General features: G+C 36.4%; 1 pseudogene; it reads right to left on the bottom strand.

Moving 5' to 3' along the window:
- Positions 1-1,281: 1,281 nt before the first annotated feature.
- Positions 1,282-17,019, bottom strand: LOC116127134 (annotated as a pseudogene).
- Between the last annotated feature and the right edge of the window lie 3,580 nt (positions 17,020-20,599).

Below are 20,599 nucleotides of genomic sequence, written 5' to 3'. Positions count from 1 at the left end.
ATTTCAAGTTTTTTAAGGGTTAATTCTCAATTATTTAAGATGATAATTAATGTGCATTAAGAGTTAGGACAACAGCAGGCATGGTATCCTACAAACTACATTGAAGCCCTGCATTTTTCGTTTTTATTAATTTCTACCATCTAATCTCTTTTGAGGCCCGCACATCTCGGTCCATGTTTTGCTTTTGTAGTCGGATTATAATTTAAATCTTTGTAATTTGTATCAAACGACAAAAAACTGAGTATAATTTCACAATGAAATAACATTAAGGAAAATATAACTTAATACTTCTTAGCAGGGTTTTAAAACCCAACCCGAGGTGAAAAACAAAGTGGTTGGGTCCCCAATTGACCGATATAACTCAAACCATGTTCAAAAGTTTGAAATCTAACATAAATAACCTGAAAACTACTATAAATTCATATAGATTTGAAATCTTACAAAAACATCCCAAACACCAGCATCGACATCGACAAATAAGGCTTGTTTCTAACGACGATGACACTCGACATCACTATGAAAAACACTCATCTCAGTCTCTTGACCCAAACCCATCTCACTCTTCCCCTGTTCGCCTCCCTAATCGTCGACAACAACGAACTTTTTCTGTCGACATAGTTTTGCGATTTCCAATCGATTCACTCACCGGAAATCACCGTTGTCACCACCATTGCACTCACTGACCATTCATCTTCAAAACATTTCAACCTTCAATTGTCTATGGATTGATATTATAATTTCTAGAGTTTTCAATGAATGAAAATTTATAACAGATGAAAGCCCCAAGTCCTGATTGAACTGGTTCAACCGTCAGGCCTGATTTTAAAACACTGCTTCTGAAAGTGTACTTTTATTAACCTTGGATAATGCCATTTACTATTTGGTTATTTACCTACTACTTTGACATGATTTATCTATTTATTAAGCATAGACAAAAATGCGTTCAAATTAATTACAATTATTATCTATTAACATTTAGCGACAACTTTTTTTTATGGATAAAGTAACAAGTTTGGCAGCATAAAAATAAAATGTATCACACCGCGAAACCGTATAAATACCAATTAGAGTAAGCCGGATAAGCAATGTAAAATGAAATCCATCATGAATAGAACTAACCATAAGAAACCCATTTAATGGTTCAACATCCCACAATTAAAATAAACAAAATCTGAAATGTCTAATAGCAAATGCGGCCTGTTACATGCCATTAGCATCCGAGTACTCTCAAAATCACCCACATAAAATTACTCAACCTAGTAAGGATATCCAGCACTGACATTACTTGATCACCAAAAGACAACCCCTGTGTACTGTATTAAGCAGCAATTGATGGCTTGAGGCAGCGAGCCTTGATCTTTCTTTGCCAGACTCTCACTGCGCGCTCACACGCTGCTCCTTCAACCTGGTAGCAAGGAGCTTCGATATTCACACACAGTCTTGGCCTTGGTCGATTCTCTTCTTCTTTTCACAATTCTGGCGCTCTCCTTTGGGCAGGGTCACAAGTTACCAGCCTCTGAATTTTTGGAGCGCTTGCGACCTTTTCTTACTGCAAACATAAATGAACACATTTTTTTCAGTTATGACTACAAACTGACCATCTTTGGTTGTGCGCAGCAATCCGAAATGATCATATATCGCCACCAGTTTTGGTTGTAAGTCCTACGGTAAGTTAACATACTTCCTGACACGATCCTTCCTTGGACAAGTTACACACTTCCTTGATCTTGATGCCACTCTTTGGACCTCTCATTCTGGTCTTCTCATGTCAGTGAGTCCAGGTAGTCCGCTCCACCCCTTCTTCACATGACATTCAGCACTTACAGTCTTGACTGACAATGCATCCACGCACAGACTTTCTCACTCCTCTCCATCAACCCTTCCATATCCACGAAGCAAGGGGTACCTGCAACAAAAGCAATAATCTTCACTTAGTTTCACCTCTCAATTGACATAAAATTCCAGTACAAGACTAAACCAATAGATATCCAATTACCAACAGTGAAATACAAAACTCCTACAGAACTGTATCAAGTGCAAAGCCACATAAACATGCACACACACAAACAACACACAAAAGAAACAGCAGCACATTTTACAAACCTCTTGGAGCAAAAGACAATCACGCCAGGAGTCACCTCCCGGCTCTTTCATTGGAACCTTGCTTGTTTCACAGCCTCCCATGATCTTGACATCAGACCCTTAAACTCCTTCAAACAAATTAAAGTATGAAAACTAACAATACGGAACAATGCAAAGGCTAACGGATATAACCCCTGGTAAAGGAAAGGAAAAGTGAGAAATACCAAGCTAGAAGTGTAATACAAAACCATACCTCACCAAGGCATCTCACGAACTTCTTGATAGATTCTCTTGTCAAAGAAAGCTCGGCTGCACAATTGTATTTAATTAATAAAATTATCCATCAATTACAAAAAACTTAAATTTAATAGCAAGTGTACGTTCCAGTGCATAACATAAGAAAGCTATTAATAAAAATTTGCAGCATCAAAGCGTATACCAACAACTTTTGGCACCACACCAAGCAGACGTCAGTCACTTGTGAACCAGATTATAACACCCAAATCGGTTAAGTCTCCCACTCAGTACCAATGAAATGGAATAAATTATTTATCATACAAAAGACATGAGGAGGAGATTCAGAGAACAAGAAGAAAAGCACAAAAACCCAGCCAAATTTGATCAATCAGGGAACATTGAAAAAAAAAAAAAAACTTCATGCAGAAAGATCCTCTACACTTAAGCATTTCATAATATATATTAATCAATCTAAAATCTTAGGAGTAGAATAGAAAGTTTATTATCAAGACAGGATAAACATTTCAGAGCTAATACAACAATTTTAAAAGAAAAACCACTAGAAAAAAACCTGAATCCATCAGTTTCCTACGCAATTATTAACATAAACCAACGGTCTGCTATGAGATCTGGATTCATTTAACTCTCTATACCAGACACACAAAATAGATTACAAGAATAAAACCAAAGTATTAAAACATTTTCTTGCTTTCTAATGTTATATACATTTTCCCAATAAAAGAAACCCTTTAAATCTTACACAACACAAATTAAATAATATTTCTCAGCAAAAAATAACACAAAAAAATAAAATAATAATAATAATGAAACAACAATGGAGCACAAGAACATCCCTAAACGTAACACAATTGCTAATTTCGTAAACAGTAGACTATTTAAAACAAAATAAACACGTACAGTTTCTGGTCATCGTCGATTTCGAGCTTCTTTTGGCATCCAGTAGTTGGATTTGCAAATAAACTGAAACAAACCAAAAACGAAACGTATGAGAATTCAAAAAATATTGTATTATTAAGCATAAACTCAAAACCTGTAGATATTATCAACGAAATCAGAACCTTCATTTTTGTGGATGAAGTCTGTGGCTTCGCTGGCTCAGATGAGAATGCTAAAGCTCGCTGCTGCTCAAACGACTCCCTGAGGCGGAATAGGGTTTTTGGGAGTCTTTATTATATAAAGAAGGGGTGATTCTTCGTGTATTATTAAAATTAGGTTTTTTTTTGTAAGTGGTAGGAGACCGTACACGTGGATTTTTCGCGTTAAGATTGTGGGCTTGAAGAGTTGAGATAGATCGACCCAACAGCCCACTGGACTATAAATTTGGTTGGTCTAAAGCTACAAATTTGGATCAGGTGTCATTATAAGACTGAACTAATAGTAGATAAAACCCACATTCAACTATCTTCCAATTTCCACATTTCCAGTGGATTGGTTCAATCGGTGATTTGAGTGAATTGTGGTCACCTTGGATTATATTATATATATATATATATATACTATATATATATTATTATATATATAAACCTCTTTATAGTCATAATTTGGATCAATCAATTTATTACTATAAAGAGTTATAACTTATAGAGGTGTAATTATAAAAAAACATTTTGATTTCTATTTTATATTCATGTTTTAGTATATGTATTAAGACTTCAATTAATTTTTTAGTAGTATTAATTTCTTATTTACTTTTAATATTACTTGTTTTATTTATATTTATGTTTCTGTAGTATTGGATTTCCATTCATATTTTAGTAGTATTAGGATTTCATCATTGTTTTGGTAGTAATTAGATTTCCTATTTACTTTTAATATTACTTGATTTCTATTCCTTTTAATATTACTTGATTTCCTATTTTAAATTCATGTTTTGGGTAGTACTGGATTTCAATCAATTTTAGTATTAGAGGATTTCAATTCATTGTTTTATGTAGTAGTATTAGATTTCTTATTTACTTATCCTAGTATAATTATGATTAGTCTACTATAAATAGGGGTTGTTATGGTTCAACTTTTTCATCAAGTTTTCCATAAATCTTCCACCCAATTCAAGTGATACCTTCTTCTTCCTCTAGCAAATCAATCATGCACCCAAATTTAATACCACGAACCAATTAACTGAAGTATTCTGGTTGAGTGAGCAAAATGAAAGAATCATACCCTATTGGAACAGAAAGATCTTGTGAAGTTAGAAGATACTCATGTCTTAGGTATCACAAGCAGCAATATCTAGACACTCAAATGATTAGCTGACCTCCTTCAAGAAGAGGATTGTGAACCCACACACAAACCTTCAAAGTGGTTAAAGTACCCAGCAATGAGTTTGCCTCTAATATGGTTTGTATGCATCAGACAGCATGTCAATATAATGGTGAATTATTAAAAGAGAGGCACATATTGTTCTAAGGAAACTCCATCCAGAAGCTACCTCGTTTGAATTTCAAATAAATGGTTGGAAAAGTTAAAGCAACGACATTCAATTCATTCCTTTCGTCGTTTTGGAAAAAATGGTTCAGTTTAATTGGAAAAGAAACATTGGAAAGCTAGTTTGCCATCATAAAGGATAATATGGATGAAATTGGCTTATTTTATCGAATTCATTCGATAACTCTCTTGCAACATGCATTAGAGGGCCGAAAGCAAACAAGAGAGGTTACAATTGTTATTTGTTACAATGGCGATGGGCTCGACAAACTTCCACTTTGGTCATCGGTAAGTTTCTTAATCAAAGATGCTTTAAACAAGTTAACCGTGATTTTATAGCCTTTTGGATAGAAATGTCTTGCTTATAGTGGATAATTACTGCACATGGCAAAAGGAGAATCTCCCCCCACTTTCACACACCTATTCTATTCCTACCACCAGCTAGCACTTCCAAATCCAGTCATGTGATACGGGATTTATTAGAAATTTCAAAGGTATTATCGGCAGCGCTTTAATCGCTTACAATTGAAACGGATAGAAGATCATTTATGGAACCAAAAGATAAGTATCCTTGATGGAATTATAATGTAGTTGCTGCATGGTTAATTGTGTGAAGCCACAAAAAATTTATCATTGTTTTAAGGCATTGCAAAATTAGGACCCTCGATGTTGATAATTTAAGTTACAATGAAGTGTGAGAAGAATAGAAGTCATTGCAGAATTGAGTGATCCGATTCGACAACTTCACTACACTAATCCGAAATGGATATTATGTCTTCCTCGATCACCCAAATGAGCAACAAGTTTATATGCTTTATAAGAGAATCATTGATGCAATTAGAGCAAGAAAAGGAAATAATCCTGAGGATGATAGTACGGAAATGCAAAAATTTCGTGCCATGAAGCTCTAAGGATGCTTAGAAGCTAGAATATTTGGGGTTTAACAAGAGGTGTCCATGCTAGCGAGTTATTAACTACCCGGGAGTTTAGAAATTTGGTAACAACTCTAAAGCATAAATCATTGTCCTAAACAACTTTAGATAAATATTTATTTCATCATAAACCTTTAATGTAACATAGCTATATTTTTTTTTTTTTTTTGCAATATACAAATATTATTACTTATGTAGGCAACTTTCCTTAAGACGGGGAATTAAAAAAATTATAACTTATTACAATGTGGAGTTTATTCTTATTATAACTATCCCATTGGGAATAAATTTTTTTGACTATGTAAGTTTATTCCTATTATATATCACTATAGATGGTTTACTGTATTATATATATATATATATGATATATATATATATATCCCCACACACACTAGATATTTTGGACTGCTAGATCAATGCATTTAAACAGTTAATTACATCTAAATATGGTATTTCAAATTGTTGATAAAAAAAATACACCAACTAGAGCGAGCCGATTGACCTTGGCTGAATTGGAACGGATGTGTGCGTGATTATGGGTAATCAGGAATGTAATGAATTGGAAACAGTAAAGTAAATAACATAGAGAGTTTTTAAAGTGGTTTGGTAGGTTATACGTTTAAGCCTACTTCCACTGATCTTTGTATTTGCTTTGAGAGCTTACAATAATAATCATAGAACAATTTGCTAACCTCTTCTCCATCGTTGGAAGGGGTTTACATTCAAATTTTGTATAAAGAAAAGAGCGAAAAAAAAAAAAGGATTATAATTAAGGTTGAAATGTAGCTCTGATATTCTCGCGATTGAGCGCTGAGATTGCACCAATATTGCTGTCGATTTGATCCCTTCCGAGATATCCAAGATCTAAAGTTATCTGTGAGCTGGTTGAACAACTATAGGGATTGGTCGCGACTAGCTTGTGCTAGGTCGAGCTATATCTCGACGAGCTTATGCTGGGTCGGACAATCGATTGAGTCGAACTGATTCTGGATCGAGCTATAACCTCACAATTCTCCAAGCTTGACGGAAAAATCACACACAACACAAATTGTTCAAATTGTATTGAATCTCAACCATTCAAAGTATTTTAATCTAATAATTTATAAAATATGTCAAACTTTATGTTAAAAATGTGGTGCTCCCAAACCTTTCCCATATAATATAGGAGGTTAATTAAATTGACAAAAAATTAAAAGGGTTATAATAATTAGCCAACTTTCAAACCCTATACTTTTATGACGGGGCATTTTATTAAAAGACCAAATGAAGTTCAAATTTAATTAAAAGGCCATGTAGTTTTAAAGTGTTAAGTAAATAGTCTTATTATTTATTAAGGTTAATTAAACATGATTAGTGGTTAATTAGGATTAATGAAGTATTGTGTAATCTTTTAAAAATTATAATATGTCCCTAAAAAGCCGAAATTCTTGCAAACAAACCCAAACACATTCTTCTTCTTCCTCCCGCCATTAACACATCTCCCCTGGTTGTTGTTCTTCTAAACTTCGTCTAAATCTTTTTCTTCCTCTCCATCTTCTTCTTCGTCTACATCTTCTTCTTCCTCCACCATTAACACTTTCTTCTTCCTTCACCAAAGATATGCCTCCTCCTCCTCCTCCTCCTCCTCCTCCTCCTCCTAACATTTCGTCCAGGTATGTGTATCTCCTCTTTGCATTTTAAATTTTGATTTACAAAGATTTAATGATGGATTGGGTTTGGGTTATGATTTTGATTTAGTTGTTTAGCTTGTTGGGTTGTGTTTGATGTAGTGCAAGTTGAAAGAAGTGAAATTTGTTAAATATTTTCTTGCATTGTGGGTAGCTGGGGGTGGTAGCACCGATTATAGGTGGAGATTATTGGAAATGTGTTCTGGATCTTATGGATTGCTTAAGCGATCTGGTGTATCGCTTAAGCAATCTGGTATGTCTGGTATAATGCAGCATATGGCAAATCGCTTAAGCAATCAGGTATGTGACAGCAGATCGCTTAAGCGATCAGATATATGGCACAAGATCGCTTAAGCAATTAGGTATATGGCACAAGATTGCTTAAGCGATCAGACTTATTTATATTAGATTGCTTAAGCGATCAAATATATACTTGATCGCTTAAGTGATATATCACATCGCTTAAGCGACTTTGCAGATGTTTTTTAAAATTTGTCAACCCTTAATATATCAGTTAATAATTTTTGTTTTCTTGCATTATAGGTACTTGACTATTATTAGACATGGGACAAGTGGTTTTGGGTGTTGAATATTTTGCTTAGTGGGTGGAGGAAGAAAGTTGCTGGAAGTGGATTGGGAAGAGCAAACAAGTTAAAACAATTGCTGTGAGTACAGAAGTTAGTTTTGATGGGTTGATTGATGAAATCATTAGAAGAGGTAGGTTGAGTTGCTCACGTAGTGATATAGTTGTGAAGTATGTTTTAAGTAGAGCTTCTGCAAATTTTAAGGTACCCCCTGTTGTATTAATGTCTGATGAAGATATGAAGTTATTTATGCTTGATGTGGGTAATAATGGTTCAAGGCTGATTTTAACGGTTTCGGTTGTGGATAAAGCTTTGGAAGTTGGTTCAAAAGTAAGCGGTGATTTGGGTGGGGAGAATGCTGGTTTTAATTTTAACTATGAGAGCATTGATTTTTTTATTGAAAAATCAAGAGTAGGCGGTGATTTGGGTGGTGAGGAGGACACTGTAGAAGAGGTTAGTCACGTGGGGCATAATGAAAATGTGGACGAGGAGGACCCCATACATGTTCTCGCAGATGTAGAGATTCCTATAAATACAGATTATGCAGAATGTGTAGTTTGTGAGGAAGAGAACACTATGGTTGTTTATGCAAGTTCAGAGGCGGCAATTGCGAGTAGTAGTGAATCACCTCATATTTTTACTGATGGATCGGACTTGCGCGTAGGTTATTTATTTGACAGCAAGGAGGAAGTGGTGAGGAAGCTAAAACTTGTTGTCGTGAGAGGTAATTTTGAGTTCATCACAAAAAAGTTTAATTCATCGGTAGTGACGGTTACATGTCGTGACCGAAAGTGCAAGTGACAGGTTTATTGTAGAAGGTCGGGGGAATTCGAAAAATTTATTGTTATCACATATACCCATGAGCACATATATGGGTTAGGACATATTTCAGGTAAGCATCAACAAGCCTCCGCTGATGTTATTGGACAATTTGTCAAAAGTTAGTTTGTTGAAGGGAAATGTCCATCTCCTAAGGATATTCAAAGACTTGTGTGCACAAAGTTGGGATGTGATGTTAGTTACTGGAAATGCTAGAAAGGGAGACAACATGCACAAGATTTTGTGAGGGCACGCCAGAGTACGGGTACGCAGTATTAGAAGCGTACCGTTATATGCTTGAGTTGACAAACCAAGGTAGCAAGACGACTTTGAAATGAGACAAGAATATGAGGTTTAAATATTTTTTTTGTTGTTTACAGTGCTGCTATAAGGGGTTTTGTAAACATGAGAAAGGTATTGGCTGTTGATAGTTGCTTTTTGACGGGAAAGTATGGAGGTACATTGTTGGTGACCATTGCATAGGACAGCGAGAATCACACATATCCTATTGCATGGTGTGTGGTTGACTCTGAGAATGACAAGTCATGGACTTGATTTTTCCAGCAATTACTTACAATAGTGCCTAACAGTGACTAGTTGTGCATAATATCCGATAGGCATAAATCTATAAAGAAGGGGATTGCCATTATTTACCCTCAAGCACATCACAGATTCTGTATGAGGCACCTTGGTGAAAACATAAAACAAAAGTTTAAGTGTGCTGGCCTTCTTCAGATGTACTACATGGCAACAAAAGCTTATTGAGTTGATGAGTTTGAAGAGCACTTTTGACAAATCCGAATTAAAGATGATAAACTTGCTAAGTATCTTGAGCATGATGTTGCTTTCGAGTGATAGAGTAAAGCTTACTTTCCTAGAAGAAGGTTTGATGTCATGACCACGAACATAGTTGAGTCCATAAATTCGAAGTTGTTAATAGAAAAAGAGTTTCCAATTGTTACCCTTTTTGATGCAATCCAGATGACATTGTCACGGTAGTTCCATGAGCGTCGTACAAAGTCAGATAATTTTACCACAACCTTTGTTTTGTCAGTTAAAAAATTATTACGGGAACGTATGGAATTGTCAAATGCACTGTTTGCCTATCTTCTCAATGCTCAACAGTTCACCGTGCGCGGCTATGGTCCGGATGCCCTAGTTAACCTTCTTAGTAAAACATGCAGTTGTAAATGCTTGACATTCAATGTTTATCTTGTCCTCATGCACTAGTAGCACTGAAACACCAACGGAAGCCGGATTTTGGTTCAAGAATTTACATGGAACTTTGTTCCCTTCTCTATATGGCAAACCACTACATGCTCGCTCATTCGGAAACGATATATCCAGTTTCTCCAGAAGAGCAATGGGTGGTGTCACTGGAGTTGGTTGACATTATCATCCATCCGCCATTCAAGAAGACAGAAAAGGGAAGAAAAAGAGTTAAGTGTATTCCATCAGCCTATAAGGTTCCCCGGAGGATAAATAAGTTCTCAATTTGTAAGCAACTTGGCCACAAGAGAAGCAGTTGCAGAATCGATCACATGCAGATCCAGAAAATTAGGTTTGAATCGATCAGAAGTAAGAAAGCAAGCAACCTGCTGTAAGATCTACAAATAAGATCAAATCGCTTAAGCGACAGAAGATTGCTTAAGCGATCTGCTGTTATCTACAAGCGATCTTAGGTCGCTTAAGCAATCTGTTGTTCAAATCTCCTAATAAGAGCACATCGCTTAAGCGATCTTTCGTCGCTTAAGCGATCAGCTATTATCTGTAGCTTTGAATAGTAGATCGCTTAAGCGACCTAAGATCACTTAAACGATCTGCTACTCAGATCAAATTTGGTTAACACCAAATCGCTTAAGTGATCTGTTGCTCAGATCAGATCTGGTGAACACTAGATCGCTTAAACGACAGAAGCTCGCTTGAACGATCTGCTCTTATATGCAGATTTGACAAGTAGATCGCTTAAGCAATCAGATGAAGTTATTATGTTTCTCTTCTGTGGTGCATTAAATTGATTTTATGTCCTTGTATTTCCAGCTATGTCATCAAGAAGAAGGATGAAATCGAGAGAGTTGCCAAGGTGAACCGTTGAAGACTTGTTATTTTCAATTTAATTGTTACCTAGAATAAATAATCTTTTATATTGTTTTAAATGAAATTAATTATTTTTCATTTTCATCCATTTTAAAAAGGGTTTAAGTAAGTAAAATTTCTCATATTACCTCTATAAGGCACTGACTACTGCCCAAACAAGTAAGATAGGCAAAATAAATATTATCAACATAATTGTCGTGTCAAGTCAATCAATCAATCAATCAATTTATTGAATTAGTTACGAGTGTGACACATTAGTAGAAACGTACCTCATTTCATAAATATGGATGGTTATGATTGAATATAGAGCTGACCCACAATATGGAATATAATTTCTCACTCAAACGTGAACAATATCAAAAGATTGAGGAGATAAGAAGCAAAATGGCCTTGGTCTAAAAGTGAAGAATCGCAAGTGATCTTAATTCTGCCTTGTACGTGATCGCTTAAGCGACTAAGGCTAAATATACTAGATTGCATAAGCAAGACCTAAAATCGCTTAAGCGATCCAGTATATGTAGATGATCTTTATTCTGCATTTAACAAGATCGCTTAAGCGATTAAGGCTAAATATACAGGATCGCTTAAGCGAGATCATACATCGCTTAAGCGATCAAAGCTAATTTACTTTAGTACTTTAAAAACATTAAAATTTGTATTAAATAGAATTATTGTATACCTTAATATTTCTTTTCCATGTTTATCTACACATGTAAAAAATTTAATTTAATTAAAATATAATTATAAAAAAAATCGATTAAGTGATATAAATAATCAAATCAATTGACACAAGATAGATCATGGTCCACTAAACTAATTGTACAGTTAAAGTTCAAGCTTATTTCAATCTAGTCCCCCACATCATACAAGATTTGACTGCATTTTGGTCAGTAAAAAGAGCACAATAATCATTTTCAAATACACCATCCATATTTGTGAAATGAGGTACGTTTCTACTAACGTGTCACACTAGTGTGCTATGACATTCATCCATATATCATACGGTTGTATGCCACATATCGTAGTTGTTATATTTTGATGTTGTGAACGCCCGAGGTGTAATTTAACGTTAATAATCTTCTTACATGGCCTTAATATGTGTTGATGGAATTAGGTTGCAAATAATCCTTCTTAATTGGCTTTAATATGTGTTAATAACTGATGTCGCTTAACATTAACGTTAATAATCTTGTGATGTTGTGAATGTCCGAAGTTCACATTGACGTCACTTAATATGGGGTTAACAACCTATTCCCCCCCCCCCCCCCCCCCCCCAAAAAAAAAAAAAAGGGATCGCTTAAGCGATTGGTTAAGCGATCTAGTGTTTATAAGCCTTCGTTGCTTAAGCGATCTTGTCAAAGCCAGACTAAAGATCATCTGAATAAACTAGATCGCTTAAGCAATTTTAGGTCTCACTTAAGCGATCCAGTATATTTAGCCTTAGTTGCTTAAGTGATGTACAGTCGCTTAAGCGATCGCGTACAAGGCAGAGTGAAGGTAATCAAGATCACCCCAAGCGCATGATCGCTTTAGCAATTTAAGGTCTTGCTTAAGCGATTCTTCACTTTTAGCCTTGGTCGCTTAAGCGATGTTAGATCGCTTAAGCAATCAAGTCCAAGGCAGAATCATGATCATCCCAACTCCCAGGTGCACAATCGCTTAAACGATTTAAGTCTCGCTTAAGTGATTCTTCACTTTTAGCCTTGGTCGCTTAAACGATCAAGTCCAAGACAGAATCAAGATCACCCTAAGTGCACGATCACTTAAGCGATTTAAGGTCTTGCTTAAGCGATTCTTCACTTTTAGCCTTGGTCGCTTAAGCGATGTCAGATCACTTAAGCGATCAAGTCTAAGGCAGAATCAAGATCATCCCAGGTGCACGATTGTTTAAGTGATTTTAGGTCTCGCTTAAGAAATTTTGGCCTTTTAGCCTTGGTCGCTTAAGCGATGTTAGATTGCTTAAGCGATCAAGTCCAAGACAGAATCAAGATCACCCCAAGTGCACGATCCCTTAAGCGATTTAAGGTCTCGCTTAAGCGATCCTGTATAAGAAACCCTTGATCGCTTAAGCAATATATGTAGTCGCTTAAGCGATCATGACAACCTAAAATCACCAATACATATTAATTCCATCTTTTCTCTTGAATTTAACAACCTAATTGCATCAACACATTAATGCCATAATTTCTCCTCAATTTGACAACTTATTTGCGTCAACACATACAAATTCCATTTAACAAGAATACTAAATAAAGTCAAAGTCAAAAGAGGGAAAGAAATACTGAATTGCTTTTTTACAAATCTGAAATGTGTAAATTACATTAAATTACAACATTATAAACAATAAATAAATGTCCTATATACACCAAAAATAAAAGCAGCGTTGGCAACCTCCATCCTTCCTCTTCATCATTCTCTTCAACCACTTCTCCATCCTCCAAAATTATCCAACACACCTTCAGCATCAACAGTAGCAATAACCTCTTTGTCTTATTCTACAGTCCCCCTTCCAACATTATCTAGCCGTGGCCTTGGCCATAAAGCATACATAACACCACAACTCAAGTATCAACAACATGACGCCTAACAACACCGGCTGATGCAATTCAAGGCAATCCAATTATTCAAGACAACCCAATAAGAAATGCATTTCACATAAACTACAAAACTCAAAGTCCAACTTCCATACCTTTTGATGACAGCATCAACAATTACTTGGATTGGGTTCCGGGCAGTCAAAAGGGATTCATATGCCCATGGAAGCACTCAACAGCCAAGCGCTCCCGAAAGTTGCTCATTGTATCGTCATTTAACCTGTCCATTGGGTGTTGGTCATGTCGAACTCAATAAATTTTGGTGCATATACCCCGCAATCAGCACTATAATAGGAGGAAGACATTAGCATTAAAATCAGCTTATAAAACAATTGTATTATGTAAGTTTTATACAAAATTTACCTTGAGTCATTTATCGGGATGAGAAGGCGCTTGAGTGGCCACTTTCCCGTCAATAGTTCATCACCCAAGTGCTGAAACATCCTGCTATCGCGCAATAGCCGCGAGAACAATGTACACAACGACTGCAACTCCGTCTCCAACTGCCTCTCTCAACAAATACTCGAGTTGCAATCAAGGATCTGCAACAAGCCATCCTCTAATAGCCAAATGATGGTTATCCAATGCATATCCTTGATGTTCACGATATAGTATACTCTTTTAATGTTTGCCCAATTGTTGCCATATTTTGGCCTTTCCCCCCGTACATACTGCATCATCCTTTCATCAAACCAAAAATCATCAAAGACACCGTCAAAGTCCTCTATGGCCATTATTTTCCACTTGCCTCCCCTTGTTGCACCTCCACCATTGGCCTTTTTTATTAATGTGTCATATGTAGTTACTAGGCTTTGGCCAAAGGCCACATCAGTGATGGCATAGTGCGAATACAAAATATCACCATTACTGCTCTATCGTAACCTCATAAGTGCCAATACCTTATCAATGTGCTGCATCAAATTTAAACAACATGATAAGTGTCTATTCAAATACCTCATCAATGGTTTTTCCTTAGGCGATCTGTTTTGTTTTAAGGAAAAACCATTGATGAGGTATTTGAATAGACATGCTTAAGCAACCTCCTTTAAAAAAAAAAAAAAAAACAGATCACTTAAGCGATTTGTTTAACAAAATATATCACTTAAGTGATTCAGTATACAGAACCTCATGGAAAACATAAGCAAAAATACGGGAAAATAACTCACTGAGTCGTCGAGCCACATGCCCGTTGTCAACATCTTTTCAAACCACTCTCAGGGATAATCCCCGATCTTGCACTTCACACGCCCATCACTCCCAGAATCATTGTAATAGGCATAGAAGAGTTTTTTCTTTTCCTCATCTATTAGCCTATACAAATTGACCTTTAACTCCTCTGTTTTCACTTGCTCACTTCCTCCTTACCCTCCTCAATTTTTGCTTCTCCACTTTCACGGACTTCCTCATTTTTTTCTTCGTTTTCCTTTTCTTTCCATACGTTACTACCATGTAAGGAGATTTTACGTGCTTACTCTTTCGGCTCTCTCTTTTATGCTTAGGTTACACTTCAACCACTTTCAATACCCCACCAACTTCCTCCGCCACCTTATCAACTTTCTCCTCCACCCTTTTCATCCACTCTTCCATCTTCTCAAACCTCTTATAACCAACTGTCAAAGAAACCGTTTATGAGGTCAATCACCTCATTCTCCCGACCTCGACGACTCGGCAAATCGGTACTTGTTGTACCGATTTGGCAATTGGATGGAGGTGTACGAACCTCTTCATCCTCCTCCTCCCTCCCGCCAACTGGAGCTTCATCCTCCTTAGCCTCAAACACATTCTCAAGTAGTGGCCCTGCAGCTGCATTCACATGCGTGACCCATTTTAGGTCTTGCATTAGGTGATCTATCCCCTTATTTGCTACACCGTCCAGTGTTGTGAACGATGTAACATACTCCTCTCTCACTTCACCCCTAGTAGGGCTGAGGAAGGACAGACGACTCCATGCAATAAGAAAAAAAAATTCAAACAAATTTAAGCCACATTTAAAAGCAAGTGTATATTCAAAAGATTAATCCTTTAATCTTACCCGAGTTGCTTGAATTTCCATTTTTTATTTTGTCGTAATCCGAATGGGCACACTTCTCGGTATGCCATCGCAACATCCTAGAAAATTGCGGACGCTCATCAGAAGTCTTCTTCCGCCCCCTGCCTTAGCCAAGACGAGGACTGCCTCATATATCCAAGCCTATATTGTAAAAAAACAGTCCACATCATAATTAAAACACATATAATACAAAAAAATATAACAAAAAACTATTAATATTTACTTACATTGCCCATGGGAAGCCAAACAAATTGTATGTGCTCAGTCTATCCTTCTCGACTGCTTGGCGATGCTTTATCGCCATGTCTTTTCTGCGCAAGGACTCAATGGTTAGCTGAAATGATAACCGTCCCCACGGATAAGCATTAAAGAAGTCCATGTTGCTTGCAAACTTCACCGAATCCATATTAATGACTTTTGTTGAGTCAGAAGCCATTAGGATCGAATGCATGAACCATACCAGACACACTTTGAACTTCTCTGAAAAGGTATATCCATCTTCTCCTAACCTCTCCGCTAAATCACGTCTTGTAATAGACACCTTCCCCCCAAAAACCTTTTTAGGCAAGTTATCGGCTGCCCTACTCTTCGTTATTCACTCTTGCTCTTCCACATCTGGAAATGCCCCACATCTTAAGCCTATCATCAGGCAAATTCCATCGTCGCAAAACGTAGTGGCTTCCCATCCACCGCGAACCACATTTCATATATATATATTTTTTTTTGGCTTTTAACTAAGTGCTACAACATATAATGCATCCCTGCCCCTATAACACCTTTTTCCAATTTTCTCCTATGCTCGCAAAATGATCCAAACAACTATCTTTGAATCGGTCCATACCCTTCCTTTGTTCCTCCGAAATCTCCTTTATACTCATAAAAACTTGCCAACTCGACCTAACTGTCACCCTTTCCAGGAAGCACGATGTCTTATCGCTTACAACCTCCAACCCATAGTCTTTATAATTTACGCTTTGGAAAATCTGCACAATCGATATAAACTAAACATCAACAAAAAAAGAAACCAAAACAACCAATAGGCTGCCAATTTAGGGGATGTGGGCTTCGACGGCATCGGGGAGTGGGTGTTTTTGGCTTCGAGAGGACCGGGAAAGCCAATGTAGGCCCTACAGAGGCTGTTGTGGCAGGTTCCATGACTGGAGATGGCCGAGGATGGCAACCATCCCTAGCCCTCCAACCTCCTACGGCCTCCTTCCCTCATCCTCTGGAATCTAAACAAAGCTACTCCCCTAATGCTCGCCAACTGCTCGACAAAATGCCACAACCACCGTAACAATAAAAACCAACTACATATCCACCAAATTCGCACAAACGAATCAATTTTTTCATCAAATTCAAAACCACCAGTAAAAAACATACCCTTTTTTTACCGGCGTCCTCCTCCTTGCCTGAATACCCGCCGGCGTCCTCTTCATCAGAACCATTTTTCGATTCTCCTCTCTGCTCTTGTGTCGCCATTATCTCCTCTGCCACTGGACCACCTTCACTCATCAGATGATCCACCTAAGCATTTTCTTCAACAACCTTTGAATAGTCGCCACCGCCAGACTCTAGGATTTGGAGTGGGTTTAGGTTTTCCTCCTCTTTGTGAATATCAGCCATGATTTTGTGTAATGAAGCTTTAGCATCGAATATTGGCTGGAAATAGGGAACTTTTATTGTCGGAAATCGCAGAGAAATGGAAGGTGTTTCATCGGTCATTTTTTGGGTATACTGCTCGATTAACCGATTTTGAAGGGAGGGGTCTTTTTTAATTTTCAAAATTTAAACAAATTTCCATTAATTATACTATTACCCACATACGTTTCAATCTTTTCACTCTAGCCCATTTTTGCATGTTTAGTTACAATTAAGTGTGTCACGTTAGATTTTTAAATTTAAAAAAAAAAAAGCCTCCGATTTTCGAGGTTATTTTTTAAAATCCAAACTTGGGATGTCTGAGGAGTTAAATTTCCTCCCTTTATGACTAACAAACTCATTTAAATATACAATTGTCCTTGCGCCTAACCTCCCAACACTTAAACACATACATCACCATTTTTCCTTCTCCTCATCTTAAACCATGAATACAACTTAAATTTAGTAAAGCTTTATACATTTGAAAGTTTTGTACACTAGATTGAGAAAAGATCGTTGATCTATCCAATGTGTTAGTAATTTTTCTTTTTGGCAATTGTATTAACAAATTCAATGTGATAATTAAATGTCTTGATTCACAGCTTGGTTTTATAAGATTTATGTAAGTTTAAATGTTATTAATGTTTATTCATCTTATGATTTGTTGTGCTGTTAAGAAAAAAGTAAAAATGTGATAAACGTACGATAAGAACACTTAAAATGATTGTCACGATCAGTTCGCGGAAAAAAAAATTCATTTCGCGTGGTGGATTATGCGAACTGGTTCTTCATTTTCATATGATCTACTTTCTGCACAATAGACTAAGAAATAATGATTAAATATTAAGAACAAAAATGACGATCAAATAACAAAAACATTATTTTTCCACTCTTGTGAAATAGAGACAATAATAAATTAAAGAAAATGGCTTAACTAATAAGGCAAATCAAATCAATCACTTTAATTTAATTAATTAATAAAAAAAAGTTTCTCTATTCTCTACTTTAGTCATCTAGGGTTGTCTTTGTACCTTTAACTAAGATATGATTCAAATTTTTTAGTTATATTTTAATATTTTAAATATTTAAAAATATGCCTGATATAAAAATTTAAAAACTGTAAAATATTGTGAAAACGACTTTTAATCGTTTTCTAATTTCAACACTTGTTTTTAAGATTGTATTTGAAAACAGCTTTTCAAAAATAATTCCATTCATTCTTACCAAACACATTTTCATGAGATTTGTCATATCCTTTGTTTATTGTATTTAAATTCTATATTCAAACGAGCCCTATTTTTTTTTTTTTTTTTAATGGGTCAAGTTGGCAAGTTTAAGAGTGAATTAGCCTTTTCCTCATCCAGCAGACACGTAGCCACATAGAAACTTGTGGGCTCAATTGAACCCACTCAACTTTTAAAAAGTTTTAAAAAAGTATTAATGTTTTATAGATTTTACAATTTTAACCTCATTTAACTTTATATTGACCCCACAAAATAAATTAGTAATTAATACTTTTTTAACTTTTTTCTTCTCTTTGTTTCCTCTCATTTTCTCTCAAATTATATTTTTCCTTTTGGTTGGATATTCAAGAAAGACTACTCTTTTGGATTACAAGGTAAAATAATGCTCATTTTATTTTTATTTTTTTTACTTAAAATTCTTTTCTTTTAGCTTTTTTAATTGATGAAAGATCAAGAGCTATGAATTTTTGTTGAGTTTTAATAAATGAGTTTGAAATTGGAAGATTAAATTACCATATTTTGATGTAGGTTTTGATTTAATTTTGTTCATGTTGAGGTATAGGTTAATTAGTTGTTGTTTTAAGTTAGGTTTGATAAATTTTGGTTAGTTATTGAGTTAATTTTGAATGGTTCAACGAATTAATGAAATCCTAAGTTATAGAGATTTGAGGATTATACAACGTGTTCAGAATATAAAAAATCGTTGAGGACAATTATAGAATTGATAATTTAGTATGTATAACTTTTAAAATTATATTTTTTATGCTTATTATTTAAGTATATATTTTATTGTAAATTTATCAACTTTGATATTTTGAACCTACTGACTCAAAATTCTGGCTACGTCCCTGCATCCATGTAAAGTTTTATTAAAAACATTAAAAAAAAAGTTTTAATTCAAGTGAAATTCCATTTAAGATGTTTCATAAAAAATATAAAAATGGGTTATTTACGTCAAGTAAAATTCTATTTGTGATATTCCATCCAAAATATAAAGAAGTGTTACTTAATTCAAGTAAAATTCCATGTAAATAGAATCACTGCTCCACTTCACGTGGGGGTTGCACGCACAGTAAAAACAAATGCACGAAGCAATGGAAAACTTATGCCGCTTTGCGCGGTTATCTCCACTTCGCGTGGAATTCGACGCGAAGTTGATAATCTAAAATACATTTGTTTAGTTCGTGTGACTCTCCCGTTTGTGGGATTGGCTCATTTTACTCTGTAATAGCTAATTTTTCTCTGTAATAGCTTATTCTCTCTTTTGTAATCACTTGCAAGTCAGCTCGCTGAACGCGACCTGACCCTCCATATTAATACAATATCAGTGGGCGTAGGAGTCGCTTGCTTAAGCATCTGAACCACTTTAAAACATTGTTTCTCCACCTATTACTCATTTCAATACCCCTATTCGCGTGTGTCTTCTGGGCCAACTCAACATTTCACACGTGCATTTAGTTGGTGTCAAAATCACGCATCAACAGTTTAGCACTAGAAGGAGGGCCTGATTTAGTATTCGTCCTTCATCAGGAGAATCTCTGACTAATTGGTCCTACAAAAGCAAATGACTCGCCGATTCGAATCTGAGCGAACCAATCATGGTGATGAGGAGATTCCCCGGGTATAAGAGGACACTTCTCCCAAGGTGCCCTCGGTTCCACAAAATGTCGCAGGGGATATCCCTTCAAGCTCACAACTTGACCCAACCGTCATGAGCTACTTGGAGAGGTTCAACAATACTCTCCAAATGGTTAGCCAAAGGCTGGACCGTTTGGACCGGGGCATGGCACCCGAATCAAACGGGGCGGTGCAGCTGCCAAAAACATCTGCAGGTCGTGTGAAAGTGCGGAAAAGGGCGATAGCCCATGCTGTGCGCACTGCAGCGCGTCAAAGGAAGGGTAAGCAAGTGGCAAACAGTGGGCCTAGAGGCTCCGAGGGTCCAGCAAACACCAACCGCGCCCAGGGTAACTCGGTGACATGTCGCGACTTGAGCTGTCCTGTGCCACGTCGTGCGAGCACTCCCACAAAAGTGCAAGGCTGGGCGTTCCCATCGCCGTCGAAACGACGACTCCGATCGTTGTGCAGGAAGTTACCACACTCCGTGGTTCAGTTCGCACCACCGCGAAGGTCATGAAAATTCCTTGGATCGTGTAACGCCATCACACGGCTCTAGCTAGCGTGTGTCAAGATTGGTCAAAACTGCCAGCAAA

The sequence above is a fragment of the Pistacia vera genome, unplaced genomic scaffold (genome assembly GCF_008641045.1).
Source record: "Pistacia vera cultivar Batoury unplaced genomic scaffold, PisVer_v2 Contig1045, whole genome shotgun sequence".
In the NCBI taxonomy this organism is placed as follows: domain Eukaryota; kingdom Viridiplantae; phylum Streptophyta; class Magnoliopsida; order Sapindales; family Anacardiaceae; genus Pistacia; species Pistacia vera.
This window is presented reverse-complemented; position numbering and strand designations above follow the sequence as displayed.